A 26403-nucleotide genomic window follows, 5' to 3' on the forward strand; every position below is an offset into this window, starting at 1 on the left:
GTTGACCTCTCCAAGTTCCTAAGAGGCCAGTAAGGGGCGTATATAAGTGCACTGGTGTGCCTATCATCCCCTGTCCAATTGTCTTTCCTTTATCTCATATATCATATATATTTTCTTCCTCTAATATATTTTCTCTTCTGTTTTACATATTATCTTTATATATATTACTTCATGTCTATTCTCTTCCATATGTATTGTGTATTGGACAAAGAATAAATAAAATAAAAAAAATTCCCCATCATCCTCTCATTCACTCACTACCATAACTGAGGGTGCTACAATCTCTACTTGATCCTCAATCTCTGACTCCACCTCACTTTCTCTCTCAGACTCAGGGTGAGAAGAACACTGGCCTAGGATTCCAATATGCACCATCTCCTGGTCCTCAAAATCCATGAGCAGCTGAGCCAGACGTGGACCTGTCACAACCCAGCAAAGGCTTTATCTGACAGCCAGCCCTTTTATAGGGAGCTGCCAGACAGTCTAGCCAATCAATATTTTCTCTCCAGAATGGAGGACCTGACTGAAGTCTGAGAATGTAACAGAGAGGGCTAAATTCCTTACTGCCATGATACACAAATAAGATATGATGGGAACTATGGGTGAAATTGATGCTGGCTGCTAACTCCTTGAGCACCCAGGAAAGGAAATCCTGGATCATTTCGAAGTGTTTACTCCTCTCCCTATATTCACCCCGGACATTGTGAGGTCAGAATGATATCACTCTTTTGTCACACTATAAAAAAAGAGAGTGAGACTCTTAAAAAATGCAGGAGACCAAGAGGATCCGAGGACTGGAGGCTAAAACGTATAAAAAATGATTGCAGGAACTGGGCATGGATAGTGTAGTGAAGAGAAGGACCAGGGGAGACAGGGTAGCAGTCTTCTAATATTTGAGGGGCTGCTACAGAGAAGAGGTTGTCAAGCTCTTTTTCAAGACACCTGAAGGGCAGACAAGTAATAATGAATGGAAACTGATCAAGGAGAGATTCAACCTAGAAATAAGGAGAATTTCTGACAATGAGAACCATCAACCAATGGAAGAGAAATTGCCTTTGGAAGTGATGGGAGCTTCAGCACTGGAGGCTTTCAAGAGAAGATTGGACTGCCATTTGTCAGAAATGCTGTAGGGTCTCCTTCTTGGGTGGGGGTTGGATTAGATCAGTGTTTCCCAACCTTGGCAACTTGAAAACAACTGGACTTCAACTCCCAGAATTCCCCAGCCAGCATTCGCTGGCTGGGGAATTCTGGGAGTTGAAGTCCAAATGTCTTCAAGTTGCCAAGGTTGGGAAACACTGGATTAGATGACCTACAAGTTTTTTTCCAACTCTATTAATCGGGTCTGTGTTTGTTCCACACCTCTTCAGGAGGTCTTGTTTTCCCCCCCTGCTGAATCCCACCAGGATGACAATATTCATCCAGTATTCAATCTCTCTTTCTTAGGGAAGATTGTGGTCACAGAGTAGCTTTAGAGGAGCCTAATTGAAGTAGATTGTCTAGTCTAGTTCAAATGTAAACTTTTTACTTATGTAAACTTTATATTTATACAAACAACTATAAAAATATTATACCGATGTCAAACCAGCGAATATCGATGAATTGTAAATATCTATTTTTCTTTGTTATTCATAATACTTGTACTTCACTGTATCAACTTTTCTTTGTTATATGTACTGTGTACTTTATTTGTATGTTTTTTTATGCTTGTTTGTAAAATTATTGAAAATCTAAAAATAATTTTTTTAAAAAAATGTTCCAAATTCAGTTGGTCAGTTGACATGGTATTGTGTGCTTCTCTCTTTTCTCTGAAGCAGTTTCCAGTCACTGTGGGTCAAAACTCCTTGTTGTGGTTTTTCTTTTTTGTACTTTTATACAGAAGTCAGATCAAATAAAATACTGCCTAAAATTCAAAATAAACTATCCAATCTGTGCATAAATCAGATATTCTTGTGCCTCATTATATTTTCTCTACAATTCAGATGGGGCCTTAGTAGGATAATGTAGCATTTGGGGAAAAAGATACAAGCCAAAAGACCTGTCCCAGAGGCCAAGATGGAGAAGATCTCCACGGCCACCATGGACTTCCCTTTGGTGCTCAGATAGGTGGGAAGGAATGAGATCCAAACACTGCAAAAGACCAGCATGCTAAAAGTAATGAACTTAGCTTCATTAAAGCTGTCAGGCAATTTCCTTGCCAGAAAAGCCACCGTTAAACTGATGACGGCCAGTACACCCAGATAGGCGAGGACAGCATAAAACATCAAAGCTGAGCCTTCATTACATTCCAAGATGGCTTCTCCTACCATGGAGTGAAAGTCTATGTTGGGAAATGGAGGAGAGGTTGCCAGCCAGGTGACACAAAGAACTGCCTGGATCAGGGGACAGCCTAAGACAATGGAGTTAGTAAGTGGCTTTCCTAAGAGTTTCCTTGTCTTGTTCCCTGGCTTGGTGGCCATGAAGGCCAAAACCACCATAATAGTTTTTGCCAAGACAGAGGAGACTGCAAGGGAAAATATGATGGCAAAGGCAGATTGTCGGAAAAGACAAGTGAACTTCCCAGGTCGACCAATGAAGAGGAAGGAGCAGAGGAAGCAGAGCAGGAGAGAGACCAGGAGGATGTAGGTGAGAACTCGATTGTTGGCCTTGACAATTGGTGTGTCACGATGTTTATGGAATATCACTAGGACTGCAGATGTGGTCACAGGGAGGAAAAGTGTGAGAAAAACTAAAGGTATCTTGATAGGCAAGGAAGTGGATCTTCTTCTCAATGCAGTGGTCCTTGTCTATATTTGGATATTTATCTTGTGGACAATCATCACAGTGGTCTGCATCTGAAACCAAGAATCAAGCAGTTCAGGACCATCTAGCATGATCATTATCCTCATTCAGGAGAGAGAAGATTGTCCCCTTTCTACTGTGGCCAACCACAAATGAAGTGATGGAAAAGGCAACTGCACTTTTTTATGGTTCATCAAAATGGGAAAATCATCCTTCCTTCAGAAGAACCTTGGAGATCCATTAGGCAGAGCCAAGGATCTGTTCATCCCCAACTGGCCTAGTCTGTTTCCCATGGAAAAAAGGTCTCTCCAGTCACCACTTTCTTGACTAATGTGACTGTTTCTGGGAGACCCATTGCCAACTGTATCTTTCTCAATTTATACTGGAATCCTTCAAAATCAGATCGTTCCATCAATTGAGAACCTTACAATTTTATATATATAGTGGTACCTCATCTTACGAACGCCTCTTCTAATGAACTTTTCAAGAGTTGGAGGGGTTGGAGGGGTTGGGAGTGGGAGGCACTGTTCTTCAGTGGTTCTCCTCCTACCTCTCTGGCCGGTCGCAGTCGGTGTTAGTGGGGGGTCAGAGGTCGGCTCCGAGGTCTCTCCCTTGTGGGGTGCCTCAGGGGTCGGTCCTCTCCCCCCTGCTATTTAATATCTACATGAAACCGCTGGGTGAGATCATCCAAGGACATGGGGTAAGGTATCATCAATATGCTGATGATACCCAGCTTTACATCTCCACCCCATGCCCAGTCAACGAAGCGGTGGAAGTGATGTGCCGGTGCCTGGAGGCTGTTGGGGCCTGGATGGGTGTCAACAGACTCAAACTCAACCCGGATAAGACAGAGTGGCTGTGGGTTTTGCCTCCCAAGGACAATTCCATCTGTCCATCCATTACCCTGGGGGGGGAATTATTGACCCCCTCAGAGAGGGTCCGCAACTTGGGCGTCCTCCTCGATCCACAGCTCACATTAGAACAACATCTCTCAGCTGTGGCGAGGGGGGCATTTGCCCAGGTTCGCCTGGTGCACCAGTTGCGGCCCTATCTGGACCGGGACTCATTGCTCACAGTCACTCATGCCCTCATCACCTCGAGGTTCGACTACTGTAATGCTCTCTACATGGGGCTACCTTTGAAAAGTGTTCGGAAACCAGATCGTGCAAAATGCAGCTGCGAGAGCAGTCATGGGCTTACCTAGGTATGCCCATGTTTCGTCATCACTCCGCAGTCTGCATTGGCTGCCGATCAGTTTCCGGTCACAATTCAAAGTGTTGGTTATGACCTTTAAAGCCCTTCATGGCATTGGACCAGAATATCTCCGAGACCACCTCCTGCCGCACGAATCCCAGCGACCGATTAGGTCCCACAGAGTGGGCCTTCTCCGGGTCCCGTCAACTAAACAATGTTGGTTGGCGGGCCCCAGGGGAAGAGCCTTCTCTGTGGCGGCACCGGCCCTCTGGAACCAACTCCCCCCGGAGATTAGGATTGCCCCTACTCTTCCTGCCTTCCGTAGGCTCCTTAAAACCCACCTCTGCCGTCAGGCATGGGGGAACTGAAACATCTCCCCCTGGGCATGTTTAATTTATGCATGGTATGTCTGTGTGTGCATCTGTTAGCATATGGGGTTTTTTAAATATTTAAATATTTTTAAATTTGTCTGTTTACTTATGATTTGTTTCTACATGTTGTGAGCCGCCCCGAGTCTTCGGAGAGGGGCAGCATACAAATCTAAGTAATAAATAAATAATAATAAATTAAATAAGATACGAACCCAGGGTTTAAGATTTTTTTGCCTCTTCTTCCAAACTATTTTCACCTTACGAACCCAAGCCGCTGCTGCTGGGATGAAGGGATTTCTTTTTTTTCCTTTTATGAAGAAAGAAAAGGGAGTGGCGGCTTGAAGGGGGAAAGAGTTTGCATTAAAAAAAGTAGGAGAATAACATGCTTGCAGAGGCACTGAAAGGGTGTCTTTTGAAGAAAGCAAAGGGAGGGGCGGCTTGGAGGGGGAAAGAGTTTGCATTAAAAAAAGTAGGAGAATAACATGCTTGCAGAGGCACTGAAAGGGTGTCTTTTGAAGAAAGAAAAGGGAGGGGCGGCTTGGAGGGGGAAAGAGTTTGCATTAAAAAAGTAGGAGAAAAACGTGCTTGCAGAGGCACTGAAAGGGTGTCTTTTGAAGAAAGAAAAGGGAGGGGCGGCTTGGAGGGGGAAAGAGTTTGTATTAACAAAAGTAGGAGAACAGCTTGCTTGCAGAGGCAGTGAAAGAGTGTCTTTTGAAGAAAGAAAAGGGAGGGGCGCCCCCCTTGCCTTTCTTCCTTCCCACTCACCCTTTAGCCTAGCCTTGCTTCTTCCACCCGCCCCCTTTAGCTGCTCCTTCCTGCCCTCTGTTCGCCTCCCTTCTAAAGTTTGGGATTTTCCTGAAGGATTTGCACGCATTATTTGCTTTTACATTGATTCCTATGGGAAACATTGTTTCGTCTTACAAACTTTTCACCTTACGAACCTTGTCCTGGAATCAATTTAGTTCGTAAGACAAGGTATCACTGTATATTCATTATCTATGCGCCACAGTGGCACAATGGTTAGAGCTCAGTACTGCAGGCTATTTCTGCTGCCTCCTGCCTGCCTGAAATTGGGCAGTTCAAATCTTTTCGAGGTGGTTAAAATGAAGACCTAGATTGTTGGAGGCAATATGCTGACTGTGTAAACCATTTAGATAGGGCTGTAAAGTAATTGTGGTGCAGTATATAAGTCTAAGGGTTATTGCTATATGGCTCAACAACATTTTTGTCTCAAAGTATTTTTTTCAAAATGCAATTGGAGTGATTTTCCTTGAGGAAGAAAAAAATATGTTTTGCTTCTCATCCAAGAAGCTTCATGAGTCCTAATGGCAGGGAGGTTTGGAAGGATAGGTACTGACAATTGAGAATGGGTGTTGGTGGTGGTGGTGGAAATGGAAGGATTGTATTTCTTTGCAGTCATCTGGTTGTTACCATTCCCCTGGAGAGCTCTTGAAGCCAATTGGGAGTTTGCCCTCAAGTTCATCTGAATTGGGATGCAACTGGTTGTGGAATCTTCTTGGAACTTCAGCAAGGGCTGCTTTGTAAACCTCAGGGAGGTGGCATCATATTCTTCCCCTTCTGTTCAATTCTAACATAGATGGAATCTTTTACCCCTATTTCAAACCAATGGTCCTCTCTATCAAAAGAGTGGGCTTTGCTCTCTTAGAAACATAGAAACATAGAAGTCTGACGGCAGAAAAAGACCTCATGGTCCATCTAGTCTGCCCTTGTACTATTTCCTCTATTTTATCTTAGGATGTATCTATGTTTATCCCAGGCATGTTTAAATTCAGTTACTGTGAATTTATCTACCACGTCTGCTGAAAGTTTGTTCCAAGAATCTACTACTCTTTCAGTAAAATAATATTTTCTCACATTGCTTCTGATCTTTCCCCCAACTAACTTCAGATTGTGCCCCCTTGTTCTTGTGTTCACTTTCCTATTAAAAACACTTCCCTCCTGAACCTTATTTAACCCTTTAACATATTTAAATGTTTCAATCATGTCCCCCCTTTCCCTTCTGTCCTCCAGACTATACAGATTGAGTTCATGAAGTCTTTCCTGATACATTTTATGCTTAAGACCTTCCACCATTCTTGTAGCCCGTCTTTGGACCCGTTTAATTTTGTCAATATCTTTTTGTAGGTGAGGTCTCCAGAACTGAACCCAGTATTCCAAATGTGGTCTCACCAGCACTCTATATAGCGGGATCATAATCTCCCTCTTCCTGCTTGTTATACCTCTAACTATGCAGCCAAGCATCCTACTTGCTTTCCCTACCGCCTGACTGCACTGTTCACCCATTTTGAGACTGTCAGAAATCACTATCCCTAAATCCTTTTCTTCTGAAGTCTTCGAAAGAGATAGACACTCAATGTCTTTGCTATTTAATTCAAATCTGATCTTCCTTCCTTCCTTCTTTCCTTCTTTCCTTCTTTCCTTCCTTCCTTCCTTCCTTCCTTCCTTCCTGAGATTTATGTCAATCCTAACAAAATGACAAAATATTAATATTTTGATCTAAAACATTACATTCTTGATCCTGGAAGATCTACATTGAAAGTGTGCTCTACCTGTCTGATTAGAAATGGTTCCTTCTGGACAAAGGGCACATTGGTAGCAGCAGACCTGTTCTCCCTCTGGAACTCTTCTCCTCTCTCCTGCATGGCACCTCTTCAAGCCACATCTGGCAAAGGGCACCTTCTAAAAGAGGAAAGAGAAACATTCTTCCTTTATTCCGGGGCTGTCAAACTCACATCATCATGTCGTTGTCACGTGACATATCACAACTTCCCCCCCTGCTAAGCTAGAGGTGGGCATGGCCAGCACATGATGTATACAGCCTGAGGGCTGCAAGTTTGATACCCCTGATTTATTTCTTTCCACAATCTTATTTCATTTTCATAATCTGTTTAAAAAAATGGTTCCCCATTTGTGCCATCAATTTTTTAAAAACCAAAGCTAGAAGAAAGGATCTGGAAGAAATAAGCAAAGTGCAGACCTTATTTATTTATTTATTTGTTTGTTTGTTTGTTTGTTTGTTTGCTCATTCATTCATTCATTCATTCATTTATTTATTTATTGGATTTGTATGCCACCCCTCTCCGCAGACTCAGGGCGGCTAACAACAGTAATAAAAACAGCAAATGGAAATCCAATATTAAAACAATTAAAACCCTTATTATAAAACCAAACATACATACAAACATACCATGCATAGAATTGTAAAGGCCTAGGGGGAAAGAGGATCTCAATTCCCCTATGCTTGGCAGCAGAGGTGGGTTTTAAGAAGCTTACGAAAAGCAAGGAGGTTGAGGGCAATTCTAATCTCTGGGGGGAGTTGGTTCCAGAGGATCGGGGCCGCCACAGCGACATTGTTTAGTTGACGGGACCCGGAGAAGACCCACTCTGTGGGACCTAACTGGTCACTGGGATTCGTGCAGCAGAAGGCGGTCCCTGAGATAATCTGGTCCGGTGCCATGAAGGGCTTTATAGGTCATAACCAACACTTTAAATTGTGACCGGAAAATGATCGGCAACCAATGCAGACTGCGGAGTGTTGGTGTAACATGGGCATATTTGGAAAAAGCCCATGATTGCTCTCGCAGCTGCATTCAGTACAACCTGAAGTTTCCGAACACTTTTCAAAGGTAGCCCCATTTAGAGAGCGTTACAGTAGTCGAGCCTTGATGTGATGAGGGCATGAGTGACTGTGAGCAGCGACTCCCGGTCCAAATAGGGCCACAACTGGTGCACCAGACGAACCTGGGAAAACGCCCTCTTTGCCACAGCCGAAAGATGTTTCTCTAATGTGAGCTGTGGATCGAGGAGGATGCCCAAATTGCGGACCCTCTCTGAGGGGGTCAATGATTCCCCCCCAGGGTGATGGATGGACGGATGGAATTGTCCTTGAGAGGCATAACTCACAGCCACTCCATCTTATCAGGGTTGAGTTTGAGTCTGTTGATACCCATCCAGGCCCCAACAGCCTCCAGACAGCAGCACATCACTTCCACTGCTTCATTGACTGGACATGGGGTGGAGATGTAAAGCTGGGTATCATCAGCGTACTGATGATACCTCATCCCATGCCCTTGGATGATCTCACCCAGCGGTTTCATGTAGATATTAAATAGCAGGGGGGAGAGGACCAACCCCTGAGGTACCCCACAAGGGAGAGACCTCGGGGTCAACCTCTGACCCCCCCACTAACACCAACTGCGACCGACCGGAGAGGTAGGAGGAGAACCACTGGAGACCAGTGCCTCCCACTCCCAACCCCTCCAGCCGGCACAGAAGGATACCATGGTCGATGGTATCGAAAGCCGCTGAGAGGTCAAGGAGCACCAGGACAGAGGATAAACCCCTGTCCCGGGCCCACCAGAGATCATCCATCAACGCGACCAAAGCAGCTTACGTTGCAAAACTGTAAGGAAAAATTCCCCACTTAACTCTCCCCCCACTTTCCAGGGCAGCAAACAGGAGGCTAGCTGACATTAGGCAAGAAAATGTTAAGGTAACACCTATCCAGTCTAGATGGGTTTTAGTCACCAGGACCAGATGGATTATACCACCAAATCTTTTATTTATTTTATTTAGTTATTATTTATTTATGACTGTGATTTTTATGCTGCCCAAATCCATCTGAGACTCTGAGCGGCTAACAGCAATATAAACAATAAAAACAGTAGTATAAAACTTTAAAAACAATTATAAAACCCCTATCGTCTCGGTTGACATCTCCCAATTGGAGTCCAGGACCATTCAAATATTTTTTTTTGTCCAATACATAATGTAGGTTTCAGAGGATATAAACATAGTGCAGTTTATACCGGTAAATGGAAGATTACAAGAAAAATGTAGGAATAATATGGAGGAAATTATTATTATTGTTATTGCTATTGCTATTGTTATTTATTAGACTTGTATGGCGCCCTTCTTCAAAGACCTTTCCCAAAATACTAGAGTTCATAAACATATACATGTAGTTAGTAGAAATATAAGAGACTTATTAGGACAGGAGACGGAGGGCACGCTGGTGTGGTTATGTGCGCCCCTTACTGACCTCTTAGGAATCGGGAGAGGTCAACTGTGGTTAGTCGAAGGGTAAAATTTTGGGGGTTAGGGGATTATTACTATTATTATTATTATTATTATTATTATTATTATTATTATTATTATTATTATTATTAATATTATTAATTCGATTTGTATGCCGTCCCTCTCCATAGATGACAACTTTATCTGCAAGAAACTGAACAAACTCCTGAGCTCTATCCTGCAATGGCTTGTCCGCTCCCTTCACATTAAGAAGGGAGTGGGTCACCCTAAACAGGGCCGCTGGATGTGATTTTGCAGATGCAATAAGTGCATATAAATGCAAACATTTAGGCTCCTTTACCGTCATTAAATAAGCCCTAATGTAGGTTCTTAACAGTGTCCAGACAGATTTAGAGTTGCTGGTCCTCCATGGAAGCATTCCAATATAGAAATGAGTTTGAATAGAAACCAAATAAATGGATTCTGGACCAGATTTTTGATAGACTTCTTTGCAATGGGATAGGGAGCAGGGGTTGGACTGGAATACTTCCAAGATCCCTTCTAACTCTTTTATTCTGTTATCGCCAAGAGAAAATAAACCTTTTCCTCAATTTACAACATTTCCTCCCAGCTCACCTTTGGGGCCCAGGTGATTGCCTTGGAGTTAAGGGTGAAGACCTTCCCTGGAGGAGCCTTTGCATCTATTTGGCCAATTTTCACGGGGACAAAAGATCGATTAGGGAGAAGAATCCAATTGACGAGATCGTAACCACCAGATTTAAGTACATTTTCTGAGAAGGAGACTTCCTCACCAACACTGTTGTTGAACTGGATGATCCTCAAAGAGGCAAGAATCTGAAAGAAAAGAGAACTTCAGAAATTGGAGTTCTTGGCTGAAGCCACAAATGAGACATCATGAAGTCAATCATAATGTAATGGGAATCATCTTGGGAGACAGGTGCATGTCTGAAAAAGATAGTGGAGTTTTCTTGGTGCTGATCTGAGCAATTGGGAGGAACATGAAATATTTGACTCCTTTTCCAACACTACAAAAGATTCTATTCATCATTGGGCATTTGTATCATGGCTTCTTCCTTTCTAGAACGATAGCTACATGGCACAATTTCAATGCCACATTTCAAAATATTGTGTGGTTTTGCTCCCGTCCTTGGCTATAGATATTGTTAAACATTTTCTTTGGCTCGAGGTCTTGTAAATGACAGGTGCATTTTAGGAATTATTTTAGGAACTTCTGTAACCAGAGCGTACAATTCCACTGGCTTTCTCTAGCTGATGGGCCAAGAGAGCAGAATGATCACTTTCCGCCTCAGCTTCCAAGGCCATGGGCTCAGTGTAATCACGTGGCCCTTGTTCTTCCTCTTCATCATCATCCAACATTATCAAAGTTAACATAAAAACATAAGAAGAGGAACTTCCGGTGGCTCCGTTGTCGCTGCTGGCAGCCTCTTCTGAGACTGCCAACCCTCGAGATAGTGTAGTCGCTAGAACAGCGAAAATCGGCTGTCTAGTGGCTTGAAAACTTCGCCCCCTGTGAGAAGAGGGTGAAGAGAGCAGCTGGGCAAGGGTAGAGCCCCTTTTGACCCCCCAGGGAACTTTTCGGGGGAGATAAGAGGGAAGCTCCCTATTGTGCCCAGCGAAAGCTCCGCTTCCGAGGTGTTTCTGCTGAATCAAAGCAGACCGAAGTGACACGACCACCCCTGCAAGATTGTAACAACTAAGGCTTTTGGAAGAATATTGCTGCAGGCAGAGTGAATTGCGAGGAAAAAGGAAAGAAAATAGCAAGTACCGTCTTTTTTTTTCAACTCTTCTGAGCTCAGCGGAAGTAAAGCGGCTGTGAAAATGGCGTTGTGCTAGGCAGAAACGAAAGTGAAAAGTGAAAGTTTGAGCGAGAGTGATCGTTAGCGATCGTTAGAGATTGTAAATTCGAGCCAGCTCAAAGACTTTTCTTGTTTACTTTAAATGGACTTCCCTTGTAAACTTAACAATTAGTCTTCTGGAAGGGAGGGAAAAAGAAGGAAAGAAAAAGTGGGGATAAAGTACTTAAGAAAGAATATTAAGAAGAAAGGATAGACAAATTGATTTGGAAATGGCTTCTAAACAACAGCCCAAAGCACCATTCCTAGATCCACCAGCCACAACTATACAGGAGCTGCACCAGGCATTACAAATGGGATTTAGAAAACAATCAGAAGAGTTAGATGGAAAAATTCAGAAAATGGAGGAGAAATGGGAGGGAAAAGTTGATGGTGTGTTGGAAACAATTCAACATCAACATGAGGCGATGAGGGAGGATATTGTTTTAGCATTTCAAGGGATACTGTTACAAATACAAGAAATCGAACAAGTTAATTTACAGCTGGAAAATAAAATGGAGGAGGTACAAGAGAAGATAGAAATATCAGATGCTGAATGTGTAATGATGCAATATAGATCTATGGAAGGGGCTATCAGAATAAGAGGTCTGAGAGAAAATGAAGGAGAAGATTTAAGACAAATTTTTGCAGACGCCCTGGAGAAATTTTTAGAGGATAAAGATGTTGACTGGGCTTGGAATATTGATAAAATTTACCGTGTGAACTCATGGATTGCCAGACAAAGGAAATTACCAAGAGATGTTATATATTTTGTTACAAGAGGTGCAAGAAACAGAGTTATACAACACTCATTTCAAAACAAACTTCAAGTTCTAGGGCAAGAAGTTGCTGTACTGAAAGAAATCCCTCCTAAGATGTTAAAAGCAAGGAAGGACTATTCTTTTCTGGTTTCTGAGCTAAAAATGCGACAAGTACAATATAGATGGGATGTCCCATATGGATTAATAGTTACATACAAGGGAGAAAGGCATCGTCTTAATACAGTAGTGAAAGCCAGAGATTTTTATGAAAAAATTTTAAAGGCACGTCAGGAACAAGCAATAGCACCAATGAAGGAGCAGGCACAGGAAGGAGCGATGGCTATACAAGAAGGCTCAATACAACCACCAGAAGAGATAACAGTTCGGGGTAAAACCCAGAAACAACTAAAACCACAAGACCAGAGGCAAACACGTGCAGTAGCAAGGCGTAGAGAGCAAGAGACCAAGTTACCCTTGATGACATATGCCCAAGTGGTGGATGGAACGAAAGCAGTGGGAGGAGCCAGATCTAAAATGACTCCAGCGGACCTGGAGGCAGTGCTCCAGAGGCTTTCGGGTGCCAAAGATGGCAATTAAATTTTTGACATGGAATGTTAATGGTTTAAACTCACCGCAAAAAAGAAGAAAAGTATTTCATTATTTGAAACAATTTAAAAATGATATAATATGCTTGCAGGAGACTCACATAAGACTGGAAGATCAAAAGTTTTTACAGAACGCAAAATTAGGGACACCATATATTGCATCGGCCCCGGAAAAAAAGAATGGAATTGTTGTATATGTAAGACCTGATCTTAAAGTTAAAGTGATAGAAGCTGATAATCTGGGCAGATATATAATAATTGACTTAACAATAGAGACAAGGAATTTTATGGTAGTTGGAATATACGCACCTAACCAACAGCAAGGAAAATTTTATGAGTTATTACACAAAAAATTAATAAGCTTGGATCGTAAATCATATATAGTGATGAGAGATTGGAATGGAGTAATTGATGTTAAAATAGACAAGAAAGGCCCTTCTAAAAATATTCAAAATAAGGCTAAGCTCCCTAAATCGTTTTTTGATATGATGGATGATATAGAATTAAGAGACTTATGGAGAGAAAGGAATGATAAAGAACAAGATTTTACTTTTTTCTCAGATAGGCATCACTCATTTTCAAGAATTGATTTTATACTAATAACAAATGATTTTTGTTCTAGGGTTAAGAAGATAAAGATTTGCCCAAGAACGCTGTCAGACCATAGTCCAGTATGGATGGAGTTGGGAACGGGAGAGAAACCTAGGAGAACGTGGCGTCTAAATGAAAATTTATTTAGATATGATAGGAATGTTTCTGAATGTAAAAAGCTGATGAAGGAATTTTTTACCTTAAATATGCAAAAGGAAACAACGATAGATATGGTCTGGGACGCAAGTAAAGCCTTTATGAGGGGGGTATTAATAAACCAGAATAATGTTTATAGACGGAAACAGAAACAAAAAAAAGAGGAATTGGAAAAAGAAATTAAAAAGAAAGAACAAGAACTGATATATAACCCAGAAGATAAGAAAATTAGAGAAATAATTACATTATTAAGATCACAATTTAACATGTTGGTTTCAGACCAAGTAGCTACTAACTTGCAATATGCAAAACATAATAATTTTTGTAATGCCAATAAACCTGGTAGATGGTTAGTATATATGTTAAGGAAAAAGCAAAAAACGCGAACAATAGATAAGGTATTATATAAAGGTAAAGAGGTATTTCAACAGGATTTGATTAAAAAGGCTTTTATAGATTTTTATAGAGATTTGTACACAAAAGACAAAATACAAGGTACTGACATAGATAGATATTTAGATAAGGAGTGCATTCTTAAAATCCCCGAAGCACAAAAAGAGAAATTAAACTCATATATAACTAAAGATGAGATTTTTACTGGCAATTAAACAGCTAAAAATAGGTAAAGCTCCAGGCACGGATGGTTTGACAGCAGTGTATTATAAGAGCCTTCAGGATGAGATAGTGGAACCACTTAAAGAATTACTCAATAAAATACTAGAAGGAAATAGGGTCCCTCCATCATGGAAAACAACTTTTATTTCTCTAATTCCAAAAGAAGATCAAGATCACACTCAGCCTAAGAATTATAGACCTATATCACTGCTTAATATAGATTATAAAATTTTTACAAAAATTTTAGCTAACAGACTGATGCCAATCATGCAACAGATAATACATAAAGATCAAACAGGTTTTATACAAGGTAGACAGATGAGAGACAATGTTAGACAAATTGTGAATATATTGGAGTATCTTAGGAGAGATATTCAGACTCCGGCGGTGCTAATGTTTTTAGATGCTGAGAAAGCGTTTGACAGATTGAATTGGCAATTTTTGGAAAAGATACTTCAAAAAATGCAAATGGGAGAACATTTTACTCAGTCTATTAAAGCAATATATAGAGAACAAACTGCACGGATAATAATTAATGGGAATTTAACAGAATCTTTTCAAATTGGTAAAAGTACAAGGCAGGGTTGCCCACTATCACCATTATTGTTTATATTGTCTTTGGAAATGTTGTTAAATAAAATACGTAAAGTAGAGGAAATAAGGGGGGTTAAAGTTAAACATCATGATTATAGAGTACGTGCATTTGCAGATGATGTGGTGGTAACATTAACACAGCCTCTACAATCTACTAAGGTATTAATGGAAATTATCAAGGAGTATGGAAAAGTATCGGGTTTTAAAATTAATGTGGGGAAAACCAAGATGTTAACAATAAATATGACAGGGAATCAAAAAGATGGTTTGGTAAAGGCAACTGGATGTGAGATTGTGAAAAAAGTAAAATACCTGGGGGTTTATATTTCAGCAGAGAATGGAAAATTATATAAGCATAACTATGAAACTTTATGGTCCAAGATACAGATAGAGATGGATAAATGGAAAAAATTGCAATTATCACTGTTGGGGAGGATAGCGGTAATCAAAATGAATGTTTTACCTAAATTTTTGTTTTTGTTTCAAATGATACCAATACTTAAAAATGATTCAAAATTGTTGGAATGGCAGAGAGGAATTAATAAATATGTATGGCAAGGGAAAAAACCAAGAGTAAAAATGAAAATAATGCAGGATATAAGAGAAAGAGGTGGCTTAAAATTGCCTAATTTGAAATTGTATTATGATGCAACAGTTTTGGTAACTATAAGTGATTGGGTAAACTTAACTAATGAAATGATATTGAATATAGAAGGGTATGAATTGTTATATGGATGGCATGCATATTTGGTTTATAATCAAAAGGTGCATAGGACTTTCAAGAGCCATGTACTAAGGAATGCTCTGTTGCGTGTCTGGAGAAAATATCAAGGGATAATGGATTATAAAGTACCTATATGGGTGGCGCCCAGACACGCAATAGAGAATACTAGTACAGAACAAAGGCAAGATGTTGTAACATATAAGGAATTACTGAAATTAAACGAAGGAGTATTACAATTAAAATCTTTGAATGATTTAAAAGAAGAAGGATTAGTGCAAACATGGTTTCAATACGCACAGTTGAATGATAGATGGCAAAAGGATCAAAGACTTGGTATGGAACAACAGGAAGGACAATTAATAAAACAAATTAAGGACCAAGGTCCAATGCACATAAAAAGAATATATAACATACTTATAGAAAAAGACTCTGAAACAGAACTAATTAAGGACTGTATGATAAAATGGTCACAGAATTTTGAGGAAACGATTACATTAGATACATGGGAAGTAATTTGGGTAAGAAATGTTAAATTCACACAAGCTCAAAATTTGAGAGAAAACTTTTATAAAATGCTTTATAGATGGCACTTGGACCCTAAAAAGTTGGCTAGTATGTATCCTGATATACAGCCTAAATGCTGGCGATGTGATTGTATGGACGCTACTTATTTTCATGTGTGGTGGACATGTGTAAAAGTAAAAGCATTTTGGATAAAAATATGGTGGATTATGCAAAATGTTCTTAAGAAAAAACTGAAGTTTATACCACAGTTGTTCTTATTAGGTATTACCACAGACTGTACAAGTATAGAGACTAAACTGATACTGAATCTAATAACAGCAGCGAGACTCTTGATTGCCCAATATTGGAAGAAGGAAGAGTTACCCACAATTCAAGAATGGACATTAAAGGTCATGAATCTAGCAGAGATGGCGAAGATATCGGCCTACATGAAGGATCACTCGAATGAAAAATATATATTGGACTGGAAAAAATGGATTGATTATATTCAAATTAAATATCACTCAAAAAAACTTCAAATAGTATATGAATAGTTTAGGATTTTTTAGTAGTATAAAGAGCCTAAATGGATTTGGGTGTGAAAGTAGTAGAGTTAGGGAGAGATAATAGTTAATACAGAATTTAAGTATGTATGATTTTGATTTTGTGGGAATTGAAAATTTGATTTCACTCTGGGAAGTTCGAGGAGGGGGGGAGGTTGGGGGGGGGAAAGAGATTAGTGTAATTGTTATGGGGGAAAACTTTTATACATATCTTTTTGACTTATTTTATGTTCCTTATATAACCTTGAATGGTCGTGGTTTGTAATATGAGAAATACTGTTTGAAAAGTTTCCCATTATTTCAGCTTGTATAACTTTGATAAAAACTAATAAAACTTTTTTTTTTTTTTTAAATGTAAGAAGAGCCATGCTGCATCAGGCCAAAGCCCCTCGAGTCCAGCATTCTGTGTCACACAGTGGCCCACCAATTGTCCATGGGGATCTTGAGCAGAAAGAGAAGGCAAGACCCTCCCTTTCCCTTGACCCCCAACAAGTGGTACTCAAGGGAATCCTGACTGCCTCAACCAACATAGAGGCAGCACTTGGACATCCGTTTCAATAACCATCTATATGCTTGGCATCCATGAATCTGTCTAACCCTGCCTTGAAGCTATCATGGCTGACAGCTGTCACAATCTCTTCTGGAAGTCAATTCCATAAACCAAGGACCCTCTGGGTGAAGAAATATTTCCCTTGATTTGTCCTCACTTTCTTACCTATGAGCTTTAGGGAGGGACCCCTTGTCCTAGTATTGTGGGGTAGAGAAAAGGATTTTCCTCTATCCACCTTTTCTATCCCATGCATGATTTTATACAATTGGGTCAAGTCACCCCTTAAATGCCGTCCTTGAAGGCTGAAGAGACCAAGGCGTTGCAACCTGGTTTCATAAGGGAGGGGCTCCATTTACCTGATCATACTTGTTGCCCTTTTTTGCACCTTTTCCAGTTCCATTATATCCTTCTTGAGGTGCAGTGACCAGAACCTGTTGCTTGTATCCTTAATATTTTAATTAATTGTTCTGTCTGGGTTTTCCCAGACCTCAACACCAACTGAAAAAAACAGCCAGACACTCTGGTAAAAGCCAAAAGTATTTTATAGCTGAAAAAAATAAGCACAAAGGAAAACCTGTCTTCACAACAGACAGGCTATAATACGTTACAGCAGGATCCTGATGTCCAGTCAATACCCCAAGCTTCTTGCTGGCACACCCCCCCAAGGTTTCAATAGTCCAAGGCACAAACCAGGATTGTAAGCCACCAAAGTTCACAGACAGGTCTCACGAATCTCCAAGATAAAACTCCACAAGCCAGGAAGGGTGGGTCCGCCTTTTATCCTTTCCCAAGAGCACCACACCCAAACCCAGCTGTGACCTCTAATGCTGGAAATACTTAGCCAATTGAGTCCGTCTCTGATTAGCTCTCCTTTGTCGCATATCTATGATGTCTTGAGCATTTTCCCCTAAGGAATCCAGGCTGCTTGCTGGGGAGAGCTCCCCCTGGTGGGACTCTGGCTGTCCTTCTTCTTCAGCCTGGGATTCCTCTTCCTCGTCAGTCTGCACCTCCTGTTCCTCAGCCTCTCCCTCTGAGCTGGAAACCGACAGAAGGTCAGCCATTCCCGGAGGGGTCCCAGACTGAACCACAACACCATCCCCCCGCGGAAGTCCCCTCCCCACCTGCCAGCGGAGAGGACGCGGTTTCTGAGGGAACTGGGCGTGAAAATCCCGAATAAGGTCGGGAGCGTCCAACAACGCCGCTTCCACCCAGGAGCAATCATCAGGGTCCCCCTCTACCCATTGCACCTTGTACTGGAAACACCCATCCACCCAACGGGAATCCACAATGTCATGTACCATAGCTTCAGGGAGGTGGTCACGAACACACGGGGCAGGAAACACGGGAACATTGGGACGGAGCGGACAATCGGGAGGGACAGGGACTAACAGCGAACGGTGAAACACAGGGTGAACCCGCAAGTTGGCCGGCAGGGTGAGCCGGTAAGCCACCGGATTGATCACCCGCTCAACGGGAAAAGGACCCAGGAACCGGGGATCTAATTTGTGCCGGGGTAATTCAGAAGCTACATATTTCGTGGACAACCACACCTGATCCCCCACCACCAAGGGGGGCACATCCCGTCTGGAGCGATCAGCCACCCTCTTGTAGTCCTCCTTGGCTTTATTCAGGTACCTCTTCACCATCTCGTGGACCGCCTGCAGCTCTGAGAGAAAGTCCTCAGCAGCAGGCACCGGGGAATCTAGGAGGGTCAAGGGAAAGAAGCGAGGGTGAAATCCATAATTTGCGAAAAAGGGCGTGAGCCGGGTCGATGAGTGACGGGAATTGTTAAAAGCGAACTCCGCTACAGGGATAAACCGGGACCAATCAGTCTGGCGATCCGCCACTACACACCGTAGGTATTGCTCCAGTATCCCTATAACTTTTTCGGTACCTCCATCGGTCTGGGGGTGCTGCGTCGATGCGAGGCACACGGACACATTCAGGGCCGACATCAATTCCCGCCAAAACCGGGCTGTGAATTGTGTTCCCCTATCAGAGACCACTCGATCCGGAAGCCCATGTAACCGAAACACGTGACTGATAAACATTTGAGCCGTGAGTTGGGCAGTGGGCACCCTAGTGCAAGGTACAAAATGAACCATCTTGGTGAGCATGTCCATCACCACCATGACTACCGTGAAGCGAGCAGAGGAAGGCAAATGAGTTACAAAGTCAATGGACACGGCACCCCAGGGTCTCTCAGGCGTGGGCAAAGGTTGCAGTAATCCCGGTGGGGCTCCAATCACCCCCTTGGCCGTACGACACTGGACATAGGTGGCCACATAGGAACGCACATCATCTTGGAGGCGTGGCCACCAGAATGTCCGAGAAACTAGCTCCAATGTTTTGAACAGGCCAAAATGCCCCGCCACTGGACAGTCATGACACTGGGTCATAATCAACCCTCTCACTGGGCCGGCGGGAACATACAGCTGCCCCCGGTACCGAAGCAGACCGTCTTGAAACGTCCATGGGGAATTGGGTGTTAACTCCCGCACTCTCTGCGCTACAAACCCATCCTCCCGCTGCGCCTCCCGTAAACGGCGACGCAAGTCCACTGGGTCCTGAGTGGCAGCCAAAGCTGCAGGGGGTAAAACTGTCTGCAGAGGAGCCGGCTCCTTCGGGTGCGTGTATTCCGGCTTGCGCGACAAGGCATCTGCTCGAGGGTTCTGGGCACTGGGAGTGTACCTGATGCGGAAATTGAACCGCGCGAAAAAGAAAGACCAGCGGATCTGTCTCTGGTTTAATTTCCGAGCCGTCTGCAAATACTCGAGGTTTCGGTGATCCGTCCGTACCTCGATTTGATGACGGGCCCCCTCCAGGTAATGCCGCCAATGCTCAAAGGCGGCCTTCACCGCTAAAAGTTCCTTCTCCCAAATAGTATAATTCCTTTACGAGGGAGACAACTTCCGGGAGAAGTAGGCACACGGAAACAACATGTCACCGGGACGATGGGCTTGGAGGAGCACTGCGCCAACCGCTACATCTGAAGCGTCTGTTTCTAACACAAACGGCCGAGCGGGATCAGGATGGCGCAGAAGCGGTTCCGCCATGAACGCCGCTTTCAGGGCATCAAAAGCCCGCTGTTCCGCCTCCCCCCAACCAAATGGGACTTGGTTTTGTAACAACCGAGTCAAGGGCGTGGTTAATGTGGCATACCCCGGAACAAAAGCCCGATAGTAGTTCGCAAACCCCAAAAGACGTTGTACGTCTTTCACCCGTCGTGGAGGTTGCCAAGACTGAAGTGCGGCCACTTTGCTCGGGTCCATGGAAATGCCACCTGGAGACAAAATGTGCCCAAGGAATTCGACGGTCGTCTGGAAGAATTGGCACTTCTCCAGCTTGGCATACAACTGCTGCTCCCGCAACCGGAGCAGGACCCGGCGCAGATGGTTCAAATGCAAGGCATGGTTCGGGGAATACACTAAAATGTCATCAAGGTAAATCACCACAAAATGGTCCAACATGTCCCGGAACACGTCGTTCATCAGATGTTGAAACACGGCCGGGGCGTTGGTGAGGCCAAATGGCATCACTGTATATTCAAAGTGGCCGTAACGCGTGCCAAACGCTGTCTTCCACTCATCCCCGGCCCGCATCCGGACCAAATTGTATGCACTGCGCAAATCGATTTTGGTGAATACCGTTGCCGTCCGCAACCGGTCCATGAGTTCAGGGATCAAGGGCAAGGGGTACCTATTCCGCACCGTGATGGCGTTAAGGCAGCGATAGTCACAGCAGAGGCGGAGATCGCCTGTTTTCTTTTTCACGAACAAAACAGGGGCAGACAAAGGGGACTTGGATGGCCGAATAAATCCCTTGGCCAAATTCTTTTCCACAAACTCCTTGAGAGCCACAAGCTCCGGCTCGGACATGGAGTACAAACGACCAGCCGGGAGCTTGGCGTCAGGGAGCAGGTCAATGGCACAGTCATACGTCCGATGCGGTGGTAGCCGATCCGCCTCCTTTTCGTTGAACACATCGGCGAACTCCTCGAGGCAACGGGGTAATTGAATCGCGGGAACTACTGGGCCGTGGGCTGCGCACACATGTCGGTGATGGTCCACGCACTGCAAACTGGAGAATGTGACCAGGTTCTGAGACCACACCACCTGCGGGTCATGTGCACGCAGCCATGACAACCCCAACACAAGGGGAAAATGAAGCCCCTTGGTAACATAAAACTGTAGGGCCTCCTCATGAGTTCCGATGCACATCCGCACCGGCAGGGTCTGGAAACGGATGGGACCAGCCAGCAAAACCCGCCCATCGATAGTCTCCACAGTTAATGGCGCGGTAACAGGACAAAGGGGCAAGGAATGACGTTGGGCAAAGGCTTCGTCTAAGAAGTTCGTCGTCGCCCCCGAATCCACGAGGGCCAACGCAGGGTAAGTCCGAATCCGTTGCGCGATATGCAGAGTCACCGCAAGCGTCAGGTGTCGAAACGGTCCGAATTCGGGAGTCGTGGAGTCAGAAGAAAGTGGGATCCCCGCCCGACCTAGTGTTGCCACCAAGCCGGGCCCCCCTCGTTTCCCGATCGTTCCGGCGACGGAGGACATCCAGACGAAGGCCCCGCCATCGGAGAGTTCAGGGCAGGGACGGGGACACCAGAGGTTGTCTCCTGTAACTGCACAGGGGACGCCATGGGAAGCACGGGAGAACTGTAGGGTACGGGAACGACGGCAGCCACTGTGCTCCGCCTCTTGTGGGGACAAACGACAGCAAAATGTCCCGGGGCCCCACAATAGAAGCACAACCCAGCTGCCCGCCGACGCCCTCGTTCCTCCGGGGTCTGTCGGGGTCGGGCGTAACTCACGTCCATCGGCTCCCCGGCAGCAACACGATCCATCAAGCGTGGAGGCAGCGCTGGTGAAAAACGTCGGGGCGCAGGGACCGGAGCCGGGGTGCTTACGGTTGACAACCCCCGCCGTGAAACAGGTGTCGGCGGGACGCCTGATGCACGGGGGTTGGACCGTCCCGCTCGACGGACTTCCCTGGCCAACAGCCTGGCCTCTATTGCCAAGCAATGCCGCTCCAAACCGTCCAACGTGCCGGGCATCACCTCATGCACCAATGCGTCCAACATCGTGTCTGATAGTCCATCCTGAAAGGCCTCGATCAGGGCAGCCTCATTCCACTGGACTTGCCCGGCCAGAGACCTAAAGTCAGCCATATAGTCCACCAGGGGGCGCGAACCCTGGCGTAATTGCTTCAGCGCCCGCGTGGCCATTTGTTCCTGCACCGGGTCCGCAAATTGGTGATGCAGCAAGTCACAGAAAGCATTGTAGTCCTGGAGTAGCGGATCATCCCGGGTCAGGTAAGGTGCCACCCACGACGCTGCAGGGCCAGCCAATAAACTACACAGAAACGCCACCTTGTGGTCATCCCCTGGGAAGTGCATCATCTGGGCGTTGATAAAAAGCTGCACCTGGCTCTGGAACGCAGAAAACAGCCGCCGGTCCCCCCAGAACTTTTCCGGCATCGCCACAAAACATTTCCTTCTGGGCAAAGGTGCTGGAGGTGGTACCACAGGTGCCGCCTGGGGTGGGGCCGCCTGGGACAAAACCTCCACTTGATGTTGTAATAACAAGACTGTCTGGGTCAATTGAGCAATGTCCCCTCGCAACTCTGCAAAGACAGCCTGCATGTCAGCTGCAGAAACATCCATGGTGACAGGCAAAAACAGGAAGCCGAAAAACAAAAGATGTCCAACAAGGAACCAGCAGCAAAGAGCAAGGAAAAAAGCAACCAAACCACCCCTCCAAAATGAGCACCAGGTGTCTGGTGGTTGGTGGAGTTTTATACTGTTCTGTCTGGGTTTTCCCAGACCTCAACACCAACTGAAAAAAACAGCCAGACACTCTGGTAAAAGCCAAAAGTATTTTATAGCTGAAAAAAATAAGCACAAAGGAAAACCTGTCTTCACAACAGACAGGCTATAATACGTTACAGCAGGATCCTGATGTCCAGTCAATACCCCAAGCTTCTTGCTGGCACCCCCCCCCCCAAGGTTTCAATAGTCCAAGGCACAAACCAGGATTGTAAGCCACCAAAGTTCACAGACAGGTCTCACGAATCTCCAAGATAAAACTCCACAAGCCAGGAAGGGTGGGTCCGCCTTTTATCCTTTCCCAAGAGCACCACACCCAAACCCAGCTGTGACCTCTAATGCTGGAAATACTTAGCCAATTGAGTCTGTCTCTGATTAGCTCTCCTTTGTCGCATATCTATGATGTCTTGAGCATTTTCCCCTAAGGAATCCAGGCTGCTTGCTGGGGAGAGCTCCCCCTGGTGGGACTCTGGCTGTCCTTCTTCTTCAGCCTGGGATTCCTCTTCCTCGTCAGTCTGCACCTCCTGTTCCTCAGCCTCTCCCTCTGAGCTGGAAACCGACAGAAGGTCAGCCATTCCCGGAGGGGTCCCAGACTGAACCACAACAATTAATATTGTTTCCTCATTGCTTTTTTGACCCCTATGACAATAATTAAGTGCTGTACCTTAGGATTCTTGACAAATTTATATTTTCTTTTATGTACACTGAGAGCATATGCACCACAGACAAATTCCTTGTGTGTCCAATCACACTGGCCCAATAAAGAATTCAATTCAATTCAATTTTATTCTATTTTATATAAAGTTAATCTAGGCTCACTCACAACACCATGAAAGCATACAATTCAGTAATTCAAGAAATGTGTATGGGAAACCTCCTCTCTAAAAATCAGTGGACAGGTTTAAAAGTGAGAGATTACCTGCCATGACTGGACATTTGAGATCGTCTTTCCAACCTTCATCATGGCTGGTCTCACTTTGGATCTATACATTGCATGTAAAGCATGTGCCACAGAATAAATGGCGTTGTAGATATTGTAACTTTTCCCCGTCATGGGTATTTCAAAAAGGTAAGATGGCAGATTCTTTAAATTCTCCCTTCCTGTACATCGTGTTTTCCACTTTGGATGGAACTTGCCTTCTTTGAAGATCTGGCAGTCGAAGACCATTTCCCACCACATTGGGAGGAAGACATCCCCTTGTGGTTTCCAAGGAGTTAAAGACAGGACGAAACGGCTGAATTCTGAGACATCTAGAGTGTGGTCCCTAAAATGCAGAGCCCCATGGAACTGTTTTACAAGTAGCAGTAGGTCTAGCTCTCCCATAATATTAAGATTCCAATGGGAAGTTAAGATCCAAACGATATGAAATGAGATCTTTCTCATTTCTTCATAATTATATGTAGCCTCCAGTAGAGCAATCATACTGTGGGTGTCTCCAGGCAAAACAATCACTTCAGCTTTAAACCAAATTTCAAAACGAGGAAGAAAATTCAAGATTGCAGTATCAGTCAACTCAGATGAAAATGTTGCGGTAAAGACCAGGCAGATCTCCTTCTCCTTCAGCATTGGTACCAGAGTTGAGACGAAATGTTCTCCCCTCTCATCTTCAGGGGCCAGAAGACCAACCCAGTTCCACTGGAAATACAGGAGCAGCTGGACTAAACCTTCATACTCAGCAGATTCACCAGGATTAATTTGTAAGAAGGAAGGATGGATTCTTCTGTCTTTCTGAGGGACCTCAAAGCCAACACCTAGCTGGAGAAAGTGAGATTCTTTTTTAAAGTATGAAAGTAAAGATTGGTGGAGACTTTAAGGGTCACTATTTGTTCTGTTGGGCTCTCTGGTAGAATCCTCCCAAAAATTCACAGGTACAAATTTCAGACACAGACACATTTGAATATTCAAAACAATGTTCTTTATAATGAAAATTCACTTAAACTAAGCCCTCTTTTGGTATAGAAAAGAGCACTCATCTCCAAACAAACTGGTAATTTATACAAGTCCCTTATCAGTCCTGTGATACTTAGCTTGCAGCTGCGGGGCAATTCAAAGTCCTTCTTCTTTCACAAAATGAAACACACTTTGCTTTGGTTTAGTTTCAAAGTGGGGAAAAATCAGCACACAAAAGGTCAAAGTCAGCAAAGCAGTCATGAAACACAACGATCAGATAATCCTCCACAATGGCCAAACCCACAGGCTGCTCTTTATAGCAGCCTCACTAATGACCACAGCCCCACCCAACCACAGGTGGCCTCATTTTCTTTGATAATAATCTCTCAGTTGTTGTTGCCTATGCATCGCTCTCCGCATGCGTGGCTGTATCATTAACTCTTGTTCTGAATGCAAGGAGGAGCTAGATAATTGATCTCCTTCTGAGCTGTCTGCCCCACTCTCCTCCTCCCTGTCACTCATGTCTTCTTGGTCAGAGGAGCCTTCATCATCAGATTCCACCGGGGGCAAAACAGGCCTGCAGCATGTGGATGTCTCCCCCACACCCACAGTCCTTGGGGCAGGAGCTGGGCCAGAGCTAACCACAACACTATTGCAAAGTTATTGCCTCACCACTCAGTCTGACTCACTTTGAGTGGCAAGCTTAAGTCTTATAAAGAGTCACCAGTTACACCTTTCACCTGGCTGGGACATGCTGGAGCACAAGGAAAGGAACCATCAACATGATCCCAAGGAAAAAACTGTGAAGAAAGTGTGGCTATACTGTTATGATGAATAAATTAACAAGAGGTTGCTTTTGGAAAATACAGCATTTCAACATTGTCTCATTCTCTTTGTGTTAAATAAAAACATATCCTGCAATATGAAATATAGTATGGATTGTCTGAGTCTCATACTCTTGGTCTCCATGCCAAATCCCTTTAGATGATTTTTGGTGTGGGTCTGTGGTTTGTCTACACCTTGCTGTCTCCAGCTAGAGCCGCTTCCCCTTTACCTGTGGAACCTTGAAGAGGCTGAAGGGGGAATTCATCTGCCTTGAGGTTTTGGGGTTGAGTCCTCCAATGACAGAGAGCAGAGGATCCTGACCTTCACAGTCATAACCTGGAACTAATTTGCGTCTTGCGGAGAGCACAGAGAGGCTGTTGATGGTCATAGATGTGGAAGCCAAGGGTGATGTTGGGGAGGAGATGCAAGTCTTTGTTGACCTCTCTGACTGCAAAGGCCAAGGCCAGGATCCTTTGGTAGTTCTTAGGCAGGAATCTACAGTGAGGAAAATATTTCAGTCGAGTTTCTGAGTGCTGGTAAATGTCACCTTGCTTTGGGGGCAAGGGCTTAAATTTGGAGGACACATACACATAAACAATTTTCATTTGATTTGTTTTAATTAAAGCATGTTCCTTGATTGAATTTGGATGGCTACATGAGAAAATATTAAACCTAACCAATCAGTATTATGGGCCCTTTAAACCCCCCTCTTTTGTCCCTCTCCATTCTTCTCTCTGTCCAATGGCTGGAATATTCCCCAATTGTTTCTTTTCGACCCTAATCAATTTGGGTATCCCTGTTCAATCCTGATAGCCATTCCAGGTTTACTTTTTTATATATATAGAAAAAAAATATTTTATTTTAATGCAAACAATTCATCAACAATTCAAACTGTGTGTAGTATGGGTGCAAATATCGTGTGCAATAACAATTAAAA

At 43.9% G+C, this 26403-nt stretch overlaps 1 pseudogene; it reads right to left on the minus strand.

The window, feature by feature from the left end:
- Positions 1-1937: 1937 nt before the first annotated feature.
- The window catches only part of LOC139158179 (vomeronasal type-2 receptor 26-like), a 33778-nt pseudogene continuing 9312 nt past the window's right edge, over positions 1938-26403 (minus strand).

The sequence above is a fragment of the Erythrolamprus reginae genome, chromosome 1, assembly GCF_031021105.1.
Source record: "Erythrolamprus reginae isolate rEryReg1 chromosome 1, rEryReg1.hap1, whole genome shotgun sequence".
Taxonomy (NCBI): domain Eukaryota; kingdom Metazoa; phylum Chordata; class Lepidosauria; order Squamata; family Dipsadidae; genus Erythrolamprus; species Erythrolamprus reginae.